The sequence below is a fragment of the Convolutriloba macropyga genome, chromosome 4, assembly GCF_964194025.1.
Source record: "Convolutriloba macropyga chromosome 4, txConMacr16.3, whole genome shotgun sequence".
Lineage (NCBI taxonomy): Eukaryota > Metazoa > Xenacoelomorpha > Acoela > Convolutidae > Convolutriloba > Convolutriloba macropyga.
This window is the reverse complement of record NC_134471.1, coordinates 71,533,494-71,549,686: the sequence shown is the minus strand read 5'-3', so window position 1 is coordinate 71,549,686 and position 16,193 is coordinate 71,533,494. Positions and strand designations below refer to the sequence as shown.

General features: G+C 36.4%; 1 protein-coding gene and 1 non-coding gene across 2 annotated transcripts in view; one reads left to right on the top strand and one right to left on the bottom strand.

The window, feature by feature from the left end:
- Positions 1–16,193, bottom strand: part of LOC142338650 (uncharacterized) — a 385,398-nt gene that overhangs the window by 176,942 nt on the left and 192,263 nt on the right. The gene's annotated exons all lie outside the window — the stretch shown is intronic.
- Positions 12,995–13,066, top strand: Trnai-uau (transfer RNA isoleucine (anticodon UAU)). The gene has a single exon. It is a non-coding gene; the product is annotated as a tRNA-Ile (tRNA).

Below are 16,193 nucleotides of genomic sequence, written 5' to 3'. Positions count from 1 at the left end.
AGTGAATTTTGAACCAGTTACAGCTTCCCCTGTTTTGTTTACAATCTAAAGAAAAACTGAAGCTGCTCAACTTTTGTTTGTTCAATGTACCACTGTCCATACAAGTAGGCGTCAAGCAGCGCAATCCGACAAATTGTACACGTTTCAGCGTTCATTGTGAACAGGAGAAAGACAGAATAGGAACGCAAAAAAATCTATAAAATTATAATGCGGAAATGAAAAGAGTTAAAGTTTTTCAATCAAATGATTTTCAGGTGAAGGCAGAAAGCAAAAGTAAGAATTTTATTGTCGGGCTAACTGTAGTTTAAATTTGTTTCATCGATTCAGAGTGCGCGTCTTTTTTGGATACTTTTGCAACAGAAAGCTACTGCTCCGCAAACAGCAGTAGAAGGGAACACAACTCTCAGACTGTTGTGTAAACAACATATAGATTTATATGTTCAACGGGTTTTTCTACTTTTTATTGTTTTAAAACAGGTGATTGTTTACTGTGATTCTATAATCCAAGCTTCAGCTGGGTTTATTTCAACCCAGTCTTACGTCGCTTATTTGCTTAAAACATTGTCTTGCATAATTGTTTGTTTAGTGTCTGAGTTTTCAGCATACAAATTTCTGATGAAAAATTGTTTATTAATTTTTTGCCATGATATATAAAAAATCCAAGCTTCAGCTGGGTTTAATTCAACCTGGGCTACTTTGCTTATTTGTTCAAAACATTGTTTCGCGTACTTGTTTGTTCATTGTCTGAAATTTTAGGCAGCGCTTATTTTTGTCTCACAATGTTTGTCTAGTGCTAAGATGAATCTTTAGTTAAAGTTTAATTAAGAACTGGTTTCAAGATGTTAACAAAATTACCATGATTAAACATTGTGAAAAGCAATAAATACTACATGTACAATGAGTTTAAGGAGTTTTGCTGTACTTTAGAGTCGAGATAACTTGATGACCGTCTTGACGGGGGCATAGCATTGGCTCAAAGGAGGTGTTTCATCGATACTGACATCATCAGGAAAACTGTTGGCAAGCAACGGGAGGCTTTCCGGGGTTTTGGTTTCATCACCTGGCGACTAATCAAAATTCCAAAAACCAGATATTTGCTCAACTTCTTCTAGCTGCCCCAATTGATTCTCCCAGATTTCAATGCAGTCATGATCATAGTCTGCAAAAAGTTTTCGTGTTCTTTTGGACAATTTTTTCACGTTTTGCTTTCTTGTTTGAATCGGAGTAATGCAGCCATAATATCGGAGAGCATATGGAGACTCCTCTTGTCGTGACAATTTTTCTGGCGTTTTTGTGAGTTGGAATAAATCGTTTTGTTTTGTATAATCGAGTATTGGTTCAATGTAATTCACAGGAATGATGAAGCTGTTTTTTGTGTGCCACAATTCTGTCTTGTCATCAAAGTTTTCCCGCACAAGGACAATACTTTTGAAGTTGTGACTCATTCGCACAAGAATTCGGGTGCCTCGCTCAATTGTCTTTGCAATTTCTAGAAAATCAGCAGCCATATTGCAGGTGATGGATAAACAATTGGATGTTTTTTGTTCTAATTTTACGGATTTAAGCGGTAACAAAGCAAACAGTTTTCGTTGTAAGGAAAATTTTATAAAGACTTAACAGCACCGAGTCTAGAACCAATTCTAGTAAGAACAGAACTGAAAAATTGTTTTTTATAAGAACAAAACTGAAAAATTGAACTGCAAGGAAAAGCAGGTTCGAAGATGAAAGCAAATTCTAGAAGGTTAAGTAACAAAAGCCTTGCAGTAATGTAATAAGATGCCAAAGAACTAAAGATTTTTCACAAAACTTATTTTATACAACAAGAAAGAACAATGGCGGATAGATTGAAAAATTGTTGCAGACGTTTTTGTTTATTTGACTTAATCACTTCATCATTTTTCCGTCATGTCTATAAATAGAATTATGTCATATTGAACTAAATCGAATTGGGGTTCCCTCGGGAAATATAAATAGACTCGAGGAGGCGAGCTAATTTATCCATTGCTAATGAAAATTTGTCAGTTTTTTTATTTAAAGGTCGGGACTTGTAAAACTGTTTTCTGCTATGGCCTTTATAATGCTTGGCCCGGCGATGTTGCATTAGTGAACGGAAATTTTTAAATTGCCTTGGACAATTGTGACATTGAATGGGTCTTGAATCAGCAGGGTATATTTTTTCCGATCTTTTGAATTTCATATTTCGTATAAACGTCATAGCTGATGTAGAGGAGTATAAATTTATTTACACGCGTAGGGAGGGGGGATTTGTTTGTTCAGCTGTTATCTTGTCTAGACATGTTGGCGTGGGGTTTGAAATTGTTTACATTCCAATAAACAGTAATGTATTTATGTAATGTCATTTATCATTTCAGATTACTTTGATACAGTTTGTCTCAATATATGCAACATTATGGGTAATGTTTTGTCTAAGGATGCTGAATACAGCGACTTTTATTTGGATCTCTCGCTCAATGAAAAACGGCTTGTCAGGGCAGCTGTTAAGACTTATCATACCACTGGCACCTATTTATCCTTGAAATTGTTCACACGTGATAGTGAACAGGTCGATTGGGATTTCAATCAAAAAATTACACTTTCGGCGCGAGAGTTTTGGTTTCTATGTCAAAACATTGAAAAACTAGAAAAAATGCTTGATCAACCAGTTGGCTTGATCGACTCACTTCTAAAACCAGATTCAACTGATGACTCGAAACATCCAGCAAAACGGGCCGGCAAAACACCGAATCAGTGCCATAAGAAGATACCAAAAACATCTGTAACAGTCAATGAGGAATCGGAATTATTTCTCTTATACCTTTTGCTTCCTGTCATTGTTTATGCTTTCATAGTTAGTTCAAAAGCTTTTTCTTTTTCGTTCGTTATGGTTGAGGCAATGTATGAGAACAGTCCTGAATTTTTCATGAAATTTCAAAAACGTTTCAAGTACAATATTTGTGAGACGGAACCAAAACTTGAAAATACAACAATTGAAAATTATGCATATGGTTATCATTCATCTGCAACAGTTATCGAAGGTTGCACATTTGGCTCCAATCATTATCATGTTATGTATGAATTTGGTTCGCAAGATGATAAAACATTCGATTCTTTTTATGTACCTGCGATGATACAGTGTCTCGTTAACTGTTTCAAATTACTTATTCAGCCTACGCAAAAAGACTTTGTTAAACGTGGTGCAATAATTTCACGACTACATGTTGTTGTTGAGTACCTTTCAAAATCAACTTATTCTTCAGTTACCAAGAACCAGAAACAACTTCCAGCGCCCTTGAGTGAGGCAACAGCGAAATCTATTAGTACTTTTACGGCAAACAAACGTTCTTTTACAGTCCCTGATGTAACTATGAAACGATTTTGTCAGCTTATGCTAGGTGAACACTCGTCAACTCTTTATCAGATAATGGATATTCTGCTTAGTGGCCACGGGAGTTTTGTGCGAGAAACCTCAAACTCTTTTATAACCTTTCAATTTTGTAAAAATTGATACTCAAAAAAATGTTGTTGTTGTTTCAAAATTAAATTAACTTTTACTTCATATGTTTTACAAAAGCTAGCAACTCTAATTCATTTACATCAGGTATGAATGGAAATTTCTCACTATAAAAATATTGAACAATATATATGCAAAATGAACCACAAAGCTGGGAGTCTGAGGATTGCAATGGAGACTGAATGTCTCTTCTATGTTCCATGATATCCATCATTATCTCCAAGTCTTTACACTGTTGTAAACGGTTGAAAAGATCCTTGTGTGTAGTCAAGGGTAGAGCCAATAGATCCGCAAAGTATATTATTGGGTATGCATATCGTTTAGCTAACACTACCCAGTGGGTTCCAATAGAGTTGGATCGTGATGCATTAACAATAATAAATGTGTTGGTTTGCAAGTTCAGAGGAAAATTATCAGCGGCATAAACCCCTCTGAATTTGAATTTGAGGTGTTTACACTTTTTCACTTGAAGATGAATTTGGTCTTCGTCCATTAGTATGTGATCATGGGAAGAGCGTTTTTAGATGCGTTTCTTGCAGAGTCAATGTAGATAGTAGATGCTTTCCTCTAAGAAAAAATATTTCAACGTTATGAGCTAACGCAGCATCGAACTTGAGCTCGACGGACAATGATGAATTTGTGAGCTCTGGATGAATAAAGTCATGAGTTGCCTCTTGAGTGCTGGTCAGGTCAAATACCATTATATAATGGTTTGCGAACTCACTCAGAGGTATTCCATGGCCATTTTCTACATAAGCTAATGCACTCATTGAATTGTAGTACAACCTCTTTTTGTCAGTTGTTGACATTGGAGTTCCAGCCGTTGCAAAACCATTTCGGTAAATGGTTATCTCTCTTAAACCAAATTTTTGATAATGGAATGGATTAGCGGTGTTGGTACCGATGAACGCTGTACCAACGCATAATGCAACAATGACTCTTCTGATTGGCTCTTTAGTGAAAATATCCTCATGTTTCCAGCTTTGTTGGCCTGTTGTAGCCAAGAATGTTTTGGTAATTACTTCATTGTATCGGTAAATTGCCGGAGTTTTCAATAATGTCTTCTCAATTGCACCTACAACATTATCTGACACCGTCATCTTCCTGATAAATAAATTAGCCTCATCTATTTTAACCTTGTAGTGTTTCGCTGCGTCTTCGCTGATGACGGCAAAGTCATCTTGAGATCTTCTCATTGAAATGCGTAACGTAACTCCGCTTACCAAATGTTTCTCACATGAAAAGAAATCAACCGCCAACTTTCCATATAATGTTATGCGTGCGGATTGTCGCACTGTTCTTTTTCTTATATCTGATATTGCTGCTGGAATAGTGCCGAGGTTTTCTTCATACTCGTAACCCTGACATTTCAGCCATGTTTTTTTGCGTCTGTCCCATGAGAGAATTCAGTTTCTATGAAACTTTTGTGTGCATAGTGTCCATTAGCTGTTGAAATTTTGATACCATTTGTAGAAACAGTACAGTCGGCGAAAAGTGAATGAAGGATATTATTAGCAAAATATGGAAGATCACTTAGCGTCACCAGCTGTGTAGCGCAAATCCGTTCCATCTGTTTGAAGTATTCGACACTTGATCTCCAGGTAAATTTTTTGCAAGTCAATAAAATTGTTGCGATCACCAACAACTTCAAATTCCAATGATGATCCTGAAGGCGAATAAAGCGGTCCTGTTTTTTGCTCGAATGATTGATCAAATGTTACCAGCAAAGGTGGTTTTTCAAATAAGTCTAAAGAACTGTGAGTGGCTTCAGATGGTATCACAATATTAGTTCGCCTTTTTCACTCGCGAGAAAAAATCCAGACGACTCCTTTTCGGACGGGGTTTTCGAGAAATGATTCTTCTGGTTGAGATTTTTTGTTTTTGGTTTGAACGAGGTCTCGTGTATTGTCGTCTTTTTCGTCTAATTATTTTACGGCCTGATGCAATACGTGATTGAAGAGATCCACCTATTTGTTTGCGAGCTGTTTTGGCTACTGTCCTTTTCAGTGCTTGTTTTGCTGACTTTCTTTTGGTTGCAACTTCTACTAACTCCGGTGCCCCCTGAACCAATAAATCACGACCAATCTTTTTTGCTGCGGGCCAGAGAAATTTGCGTGCTAATGGCAGAGCAACTCTTCCAATACCTGCAGAAAGGGATCCAAAACCGCTGCCTCTTTGTCTGTAGTGTCCGGAAAAATGCGGCATTGATTGAGATGCTTGCTTGCTGTAGTATGCCTCCATTTCAAAAAATTTTTTGAAATTTTAAACTGACTATAACTTTTCCGGTACCAGTAAAAGGAATTAGTTTTCCAGTTTCGTTTCTCAACTCTACCTGGATGTTCTGAATATTGTTTGATAATATTGGCTTGTAATCCAAATTTGTGTAAGACTTATGGTGTATGGGTGTCACTGTGTTTATGCTACCGTTTCTCAAACGTCTTTCAGACTCAATGATTTTTACTACCGGAGCCCTCACATCACCAACGTTTTGATGTTCAATTATATCAATGTATACAAATATTAGCTGTGATCCGCAAGTGATATCAACTGGAAAATCTCCAACATGTCTGTTCAAAGTGTTGCCTGCTTTTTCTGACTTGTAACCAATTTGAATAAAACCAGGATTCGAAATATCTCTTATTCCTTTAAAACCAAGAATACTGGGGACTTCTTCATCTTCAAATGACAAACCTTCGTTAGGCCCAAATTTCAAAACTAAATTTTGCGTTACAGTGTCAAAATCATAGTAAAAGTTTTTCAATTGAGCGATTCGAAAAGTTTCTTCCAGAAGCTCTTCTGAACTGTTGTATATACCTTTGCGAATTCTTCGAAGTTGTCCAGTACGGTTATGTGAAGCATCAAGTTCAGCGCCAGAACTGACATATGCAACTATCTCGGCTGAGTTTATATTGTTGATGTTTGATGGAAATGATATCGAAGCAAGGGCAACTTGCCAATCTCCATCTAACTGTAATGGTTGGGCGAGTTGATTTCGAAACTTGGCCATAGAATTATTGGTAAAGATTCCAATTGATGCATTCGATATCAAATCAATAGTAAATTCTTTATTAATACTCATGTTTAGTCTTCGACAGGAAGGACGTTCACTTGGACTAATTCTGGTTCATAAAATTTACCTTCAATTATAACGTTGTTTACGTCTATAAAGTTGTATGTTGGTGGACTAAGGGTGGCAACCTTGAATACTGTGAAGACTTCGTCTGTGTAATTTTGTTTATAAACTTTCCTAAATGTTTCGTCTGGCTTTGCAATCCGAACCAGGTCTCCTTCTTCGTATTTTGGATTTTACTTTTTTGTGCTAATTGTTAGGGATATTAGAAACGGTTCATGTTTTTTGAAAGTTTTATTAGGCGCAAGTTGGGTAACACGATTAACACGACTGTTTATAGTATTTACAAATTGGGCAATTGCTTAATATAAGTACAAGTCCAATTTTCCTCCAGGTATTTGTGAATAATGTTTTTGAGCGATCGAATATTCCTCTCAGCAAATGCTGACTTGGTTTCGTTTTCGGTTGTATATAAATGAATCTCCTTCTTTTCACAAAATTTTTTGAATTCATCTTTAAACTCGGATCCCTTGTCTGTCCTAACCCTTTCTGGTTTTTTCTGTTTGATCATTTTTTGAACGCTTCAACAGCGTCGTTTTCATATAAAGCCTTCATCGGTTGCACTCGTAGGTATCGCGATAAAACATCAACAGCCAACAGTAAATATTTGACTTCATTGTTTTGTTGGGCAATTTTATCTATATACGCCACATCGACAGACCAGATTTCGTTTATTCTGTATGCAACAGCTTTTAGTCTCGGAAAAGTTTTTGTGAATTGTCTGTATTTTGTGTATGGGGCTTTCGACTGAAGGTATTGAACCACTTTGGATCTCGGTAAACCACTGGCTTTCTTCAAGTTAGCAATGCTACAAAAAGCTGCACTACCTTTTGTGTATAATTTGTTCAATTGTTTAACGTGAGAGGAAGTAATTTGTCCACGAGCTAGACGGTTGGATTTCGTCTTTTGCATCTTCAAAGCTTCCTTCATCGTCGCCAGAAGCTTTTGAGTCTTCTGTTCTCGAGACTCCTGATTCTCCGTTTTCTGGTTCATCCTCAAACAACTGTAACTTTTCGTTTAGTGATAAGGCAAGAAATTTTTTTGCGTATGTATTACAAGTTAATTGTGAACTGATATCTAGAAAGGTCAGCACTTTGTAATGTTCGAGTGAAAACTTAGATGTGGTTTGTTGTAGATCGTAAAGAAAATCTGCAACAAGAATTCCCGTGCTTGACTTATTAATCATTAGTCTTGATGTTTGATCCAACGATAGAGTTTCTGACTCCTCTATTTTTTCCAATATTATGCTCGCTTTTTCAAACTTTTTTCTGTCAAGGTGTTTAATATCTCTCAAAAATTGCTCCCTGATTTCAGTTGAAACTTTTGTATCAATTTTGTCATCTCTAGTCTCATTCAGCTCATCTTTGACATTCTCCAAAATATTATCTGTCTGCTGTTGCGTGTCTTGTTGCGTGGTAGAAGGTGCTGGTGGAGACTTGCTTCTTTGCAACACTGATATTTGTTTTGCTTTCTCTCGGATATATTTATTGTTGAGAAGTTGAGCAATTTGAGGTTGTTCATTCGCATACATTTGACAAGGAATTAGCACAAACTCTTCAGTGTGCATTTTGCTCCAGAAAAGCAATACAAGGTAACGCAATCAGTTTAATTAGACGGATTCCAGAATCTGATCGAAAAAATTTGATTCTCTCTCTTTTTTCAACTCGCCTGTCTGCAAGTTTACGTAGTGGTTTCTCGAACTTTTTTAATTCAACTTTATTGATTGGTACAACTCCAGAGAGTACGTTCATCACACAGTCACTCAAGAACCAAATGAAATCGCCCTGATGTAATATTTCTATTTGAGCTGTGTTCTCATTCCTCTTATTTGCCCATTGCTTGAGCATAAGCAAATGTTTCTTTTTCATTTGTAATTGTTGTAGAGACTGCTTCAGGGGACGAAATGTAAAAAATAGAAGGATCCGGTCCAATTAGTTGCGATGAAAAACGTAAACCCTGACTGGTTTTTGTGTCGAGATCAATCATCAAATGTCCAAAGGGCTCCGCAGTTGCTAGTTTGTATGCTTCTTTAATCAGTTGGAGACAATTCAACTGTTTTCCAAGATATTCAATTTGTTGAATGTCACGAAGCGACTTGAATAATATTATGTGTGTTGTATTCAGATCAATGGTTCTGGACCATTTGCTTTGATGGAACAAAATATGCTTGACGTATATAACATGTAATTTGCGATGACGTCCTGAGGTAGCTATTTTTACAAATTCTTTGTCGTTGAAGATTTCTTCACATGAATCGTCATAGATAAGCAGACAATGCGATAGCCTGTTTGTTATATCAAAGCCTGAGTATTTTAGAAACTCAATCCCTGGTATAACTCGTTGCATATCTTTGAAAAGTGGTTGGAACTCTTTGTAAAAATAATAAATTTTTTCAAAACGTGGATAAAAGGTCGAACTTTTTAGCATTCGAAACAAGAGTTCTGTTTTACCACAACCACTTGGTCCTACAATTGACATGAATACCCTGTCATGTGTAAGAATAACTTTGTTCATAGTTTGGGATTAGTTAAAATGTAACCAACTAAACTCGATAAGAGAGCTATCCAAATTGATTTCTCTTCACAGCTTTCTGATAATAGAAAGAGCATAGAGAAGCAAAGAATGATCATTAAGACAATGATACTCACTTGAACAAAAAATATTACTTCGGACCTTGGCACTGTTGAATTTGAACAACAACGCCATGGGGGCCTCTCCTTGTTGTTCATATCAAAGACTAAATTACTGATACCAGCGTCACCCTCGTCTCTTTGATTCATTGGAGAAAAAAAATTATTTGAAAAGTGAATTGAAACAAGGATGATATAAAATGTTAAATTTTTGATTTCTTTACTGGGCAACTGTTTCATGTACCAGAACTCAAACAAATTGAAACCTTTAATATGACTTTTTATCTCTAGTTTATAACAAACGGTTGATGAGTCATTTTCCTCGAACGAGGGTTGATTGAAGACTTTTTCAACTTCGGGGTGCTCCAAGACATATAACCGGAACTCATTCGGCTTCTCATTAAGTGATAGCTCACGTTCTGGTGGTGTATTTTTCAATCTAAATTGAGGAACTTTTTTGTCCACCCATTGCTTCCAACGTGGGATTCGCTGCTCTTTGGGGGACTGCATAGGCTTCTGGTTTGTTTTTTTCATAGCCATAATTGAACTGATTCCGATGTTCTCGAGCTCTCTGTTTATTTTTTACGTACAGTTGAAAGTGATAGAAATTATCTATCACGGGCAGGAAAGCCCTAAAGCTGTCTAGCTCGTCGGGAGAAAGAGTAATGGTTGCAAAATAACGTTTCGCTGCTGCGCTATAAAGCGCGTTGTAAAGCGGTTGTTGTGCTGTGTTTGGCTTATTGTTGAGATAGTTCGCTCGGTTCTGTTGATCACTTGAAAAATTATTCTGTATTGGTTGAGAGGGATCCTTTACTCTGTTGAGTATTACAATCGGCTGATCGTCAAGGGGAGTCAAGCAAGTGAATATCTTCATGTTGTCTGACAGATAATTTGTTAAAGTTGCCGTGTCTTCTCTGTGCATCACTTTGTGTCCACTGTGAAAATATTCTTGCTTTACGTTCCGCGCAGTGATTTGATAATTGATCGTTTGTTGAACGAAAGTTTGAATGAAGATAACAGGAGGGAACTTGTTCTTCTGATATTATCTCTGAGATTCGGGGACAATTTAGATCCTCCAGATTATAAACAGTTTTTTTGTAAAAGCTTACTGAGGAGCTCACACTTTTCAATGCCTTTGGCAAAAAAATTTTTCCGTGTGAATCGGAAACTGAAACTCAGACAGATTGTTTTCAAATCACAGTAAGGTATATCACCTTCGTCCCAATCAAGACCGTGTAGGTTATTGGTCAGCCAATAACAGTTTGTCTATCGTGTGCGGGAAAATCAGCGAATTTAAGCGGTGGTTTGAAAAATATTGTATCGTTGTAACTCGAACACAAACTGAGTTCTTTTATAATGAATCCAAGTGACTTGAATTTGAAACCTTCGAGATCGAGGACAATTATACTTGTAGTTTTGCTGCCAAAATTTTCTAGCATTCCAATTCACGAAACAATTGGGAATGAAAAATTTTCACTGATAGAATGAATAATATTCCTGTCAGGATAGCTCACGTTCTGGTGGTGTTTTTTTCAATCTAAATTGAGGAATTTTTTGTCCGCTCATTGCTTCCAACGTGGGATTCGCTGCTCTTTGGGGGACTGCATAGGCTTCTGGTTTGTTTTTTTCATAGCCATAATTGAACTGATTCCGATGTTCTCGAGCTCTCTGTTTATTTTTTACGTACAGTTGGAAGTGATAGAAATTATCTATCACGGGCAGGAAAGCCCTAAAGCTGTCTAGCTCGTCGGGAGAAAGAGTAATGGTTGCAAAATTACGTTTCGCTCCTGCGCTATAAAGCGCGTTGTATCGCGGTTGTTGTGCTGTGTTTGGCTTATTGTTGAGATAGTTCGCTCGGTTCTGTTGATCACTTGAAAAATTATTCTGTATTGGTGGAGAGGGATCCTTTACTCTGTTGAATATTACAATCGGCTGATCGTCAAGTGGAGTCAAGCAAGTGAATATCTTCAACTTGTCTGACAGATAATTTGTTAAAGTTGCCGTGTCTTCTCTGTGCATCACTTTGTGTCCACTGTGAAAATATTCTTGCTTTACGTTCCGCGCAGTGATTTGATAATTGATCGTTTGTTGAACGAAAGTTTGAATGAAGATGACAGGAGGGAACTTGTTCTTCTGATATTATCTCTGATATTCGGGGACAATTTAGATCCTCCAGATTATAAACAGTTTTTTTGTAAAAGCTTACTGAGGAGCTCACACTTTTCAATGCCTTTGGCAAAAAAATTTTTCCGTGTGAATCGGAAACTGAAACTCAGACAGATTGTTTTCAAATCACAGTAAGGTATATCACCTTCGTCCCAATCAAGACCGTGTAGGTTATTGGTCAGCCAATAACAGTTTGTCTATCGTGTGCGGGAAAATCAGCGAATTTAAGCGGTGGTTTGAAAAATATTGTATCGTTGTAACTCGAACACAAACTGAGTTCTTTTATAATGAATCCAAGTGACTTGAGTTTGAAACCTTCGAGATCGAGGACAATTATACTTGTAGTTTTGCTGCCAAAATTTTCTAGCATTCCAATTCACGAAACAATTGTGAATGAAAAATTTTCACTGATAGAATGAATAATATTCCTGTCAGGTGTCCAAAAAGACAATTGTTTACTGGTGAGTAACGGAAAGCGTAAACATATCCAGGGCCTTTGTTTCGGCAATTTTTTATAAATCCAGCGGCGTCATGCAATGCAGCATGAAGTCGTAGCACTTTGCTCCGTTTCAATAAACGATCAAGTCTTGAATTATCAATTCCGATAAAACCACCAAATAGCACGTCTAAATTTAAGTGCTATTTCTCCGTCAACTTCTGGATCTAACAAAGAACAAGCAGCTACGAAATATAATTGTCGATAAGATATGTGTGTATAAATTATGTTACCTCTCAGTGATAAAACTTTCTCATGAATGAGCTTGATGTCTTTTGTTCCTATTGTGTTCATTATTTACTGTTTCCTGAACGTGAGCATTTAGAGTTTTTGTTTATAAATCTTTCAATTCTGATTGGTTGTCAACTTGAATAATAAATCAAGCACTCCGATTGGTCATTTTATTTTGGAAAGTTTTGTGACCCTGAACATGTTTGGGCATGATCTGATGACTCTCCAATTGATATATCATTAATGATTTTATACATCTACTAACAGGTTAGTTGTTTTACTGTTGTTTTCACCAATTTATGTATGCATTTATGGACATAAGTGATTATGACCATACTTTTGTACATACTTAGGTAAAAACTTGTTTTCTTGTACAACTCTGGGTTTTTTATCATTGTGTATGTATGTATGTTTGTATGTATGTATGTATGTATGTATGTATGTATGTATGTATGTATGTATGTATGTATGTATGTATGTTTGTATGTATGTATGTATGTATGTATGTATGTATGTATGTTTGTATGTATGTATATATGTATGTATGTATGTATGTATGTATGTATGTATGTATGTATGTATGTATGTATGTATGTATGTATGTATGTATGTATGTATGTATGTATGTATGTATGTATGTATGTATGTATATGTGTGTGCATGTTGTATATGCATATATGCAGTTTTGTATGATGTATGCAAGTTGCTATATATGAGTGTTTATGTATATATATATATATATATATATATATATATATATATAAATATATATGTATATATATATATATATATATATATATATATATATATATATATATATATATATTTAAAGCAGGATGGCGCAGGGGGAGCGCGCTGGGCTTATAACCCAGAGGTCGGTAGATCAAAACTATCTCCTGCTCAATCTTTTTACGCGAATTTATAGATTTTTTTTGGATGCATATATGTACTGCAGTTGAAATATTTTAGTTAAATCGGAGGTTGTGTTTGGGTGTGGTTGATGTAGGTGGGTGGCGCGTGTTTGTGTGTGTTTGGGGGTTGTGTTTGGGTGTGGTTGGTTTAGGTGCGTGGCTCGTGTGTGTGTGTGTGTGTGTGTGTGTGTGTGTGTTTGGGTGTGTGCATGCGTGGTTGTGTGTGTGTGGTGATTGTAATTGGCTGATGTTTAGCGGAGTGTTTGGGGTGTGTCGGAGAGACTAATGTTTATCACACCAAACATGTTTCACAAAACATGTTTCACACCACATTGATTAAAGCCAAAAAATCAACAAAAATTTTTTAGACCCCACTTTTCAAAAAATTTTACAAGTTATTGTCCCCCTATGGGACCAAAATTTCAATTTCCGAAAAAAGTGTTTCCGACAACTTTTTTCACTCACAAAACATGTTTCACAAAATTCCACATTGATTACAGCCAAAAAATCAACAAAAAATTTTTAGACCCCACTTTTCAAAAAATTTTACAAGTTACTGTCCCCCTATGGGACCAAAATTTCAATTTCCGAAAAACTGTTTCCGACAAATTTTTTTACTCACAAAACATGTTTCACAACATTTCACATTGATTAAAGCCAAAAAATCAACAAAAATTTTTTAGACCCCACTTTTCAAAAATTTTTACAAGGTTTTTTATCCCCTTTTTTTCCGGGCAAAAATCAATTTTTTTTTCAAAAACTATTCTGGCGTCCCACCCCGTTGTAATTTGACAAAAACATTGCGTTGCAAAAAGTGTCCCAAAAGTGTCCCCCTAGGGGGGACACTTTACGCATTCCAATCTTAATACATAGTGTCCCCCCGTTGAGGTTCTAGTCACTTTCCTTTACTACTCACTTCCTACTCGTGAGCTAATTCTTATGGTTCAATAAAAAGACTTTTTGCGGTTAGGAAGCATTGTCTTTTTCATTGTCTTTTTCATTGCCAATGGTCCTTCAAATATGTTTGGATTTCTTCATTTAGTACAGTGTACTACCCAGGTTGAGGTCCTCGTTCAAAAGTCCTTATGAAAATACCCATCCAGACTATTTTTGCTTATGAAAATACCCAGGCAGACCAAAAATGCCTATGATCCAGACTTTGCCTCGTTCAAAATTTTGGTGCGTTTATGTGCTCGTTCAAGAACTCTTATGAAAAGACCCGTACAGACCAAAATGCGATATGATCCAGACTTTGGCTCGTTCGATTTATGAAAAGACTCAGAAAGACCGAAAAAGTTCATGATCCAGACTTTGGCTCGTTCAATTTATGAAAAGACAGGAGCTAAGACATACCGACAAAAATGGCGTACGAAACGTCGCTATTTGTTGGTTTCATCGGTTTTGCTTGTATGAAGCGTGGGTTTTTTCGGTTTCGTAGAAGTAATCCGTATTGGTTGTGAGAAGCGTCGGATAATCGAAATTGCCAGTTTCAAATTGCCAGTTGTAATAAAGTCATCGTCCTATCATCGTAGTAGTAGTAGTAGTAGTAGTAGTAGTAGTAGTAGTAGTAGTAGTAGTAGTAGTAGTAGTAGTAGTAGTAGTAGTAGTAGTAGTAGTAGTAGTAGTAGTAGTAGTAGTAGTAGTAGTAGTAGTAGTAGTAGTAGTAGTAGTAGTAGTAGTAGTAGTAGTAGTAGTAGTAGTAGTAGTAGTAGTAGTAGTATGTTTATGTTGCTCGTTCAAAAAAATTCCTCGCCTGTGTATGTTTGAACGCACCATACCCCCTGTGTGCGTTCAAAAACGGTCTGCGTCATAAACGAGCACAAACGATAACCTCGACCTGGGTAGTTATGTCGATGAAACCGCTTTGCTGGAATCAGAAGCAATCACTGATTTAATAAACATGTTTTCTAAATTCTTATTGAATAAGAGAACAAAACTTTCAGGTGGAAGTGCTATACTTTTGTTTGCTCAAATGCCCGCGGCAGTCCTCGGTGGTGTTGATGATGTCAATTAGGCGAAAAAGTTGGTGTTAACTGTGAGTCTAAGTGGTGGCTTGTGTTCGTGAATTTTTTCTCTTAGAAAGACTTTTGGGAGCATTCCGATCTTCCATTTTTGATTTGACACGGTAATGCCGCTGATTTCTTTGAGTGAGTTGAACAAAAAATTTATTTTGAGTTCTACTGATGCTATGGTGTATCTGGCAGCCACCTTGCTCTACTTCTTCCAGAGTGGAATTTGCGGCGCTTCTCTGATATACGATTTTTTAACTTATGGATTTCTAAATTGCTTTGTTTACTGGGGGGATATCTCCTTTTGGTAATCAAATGGCGTATGTGGTACATCAGAACCCCCCCCCCCCCCCCCAGAGATGAATACTTGACGTTAGATGAACACCTGACGCTAGTTTTGAAGTGCCCAAAGAAGCTAGATAAGAAAAAATTTAGTCAAAATGTCATTTCGCGAAGGAAGAAATTAATTGGTTGGTTTACAATTTTTCAAAAGTAGCACAAAACCATTAGAAACGAAAACAAGTGCAATTCTGAACTTAAAAGCCCAGAATACATCAGTTCATCAGCTTAGCAAATTTATACTTAAATTAACTCATTTATGCCATCCCCTGCAACAGTTATTGAAAAAATTTGTAGAAATTTCATTGGACGTAGAACACGAAACACATTTAAACGCAATAAAGTCAAAAATCAGTGAAACAAAAACCAGTGAAACAACAAAAATCAGTGAAACAATCATTTCCACCCAAATCTTCAAACTCGTATAAAAGGTGACGCCTAACGCCAGGTTCTTAGAAAAGCGCTCTAAAAATTAGATAATGAAGACTGCTTTCGCGTCGGGTGCTTAAACTCTGTTGAAACTAGATATAGCGTTAATAAATTAGCGCTTCTTCGAGTTGTATGCGCTGTTGAATATTTCAATTACTCTTTATACGGTCAAAAATTCACTATTATAACCGACCACTGATCTTTACTTTCAGTTTTTGTATATCTTTACTTTCAGTTTCAAACCGATCTTTACTTTTAGTTTTTGTATATCTTTACTTTCAGTTTCAAACCGATCTTTACTTTCAGTTTTAAAAACAGGAATTGTATATCTCTGAATTTGC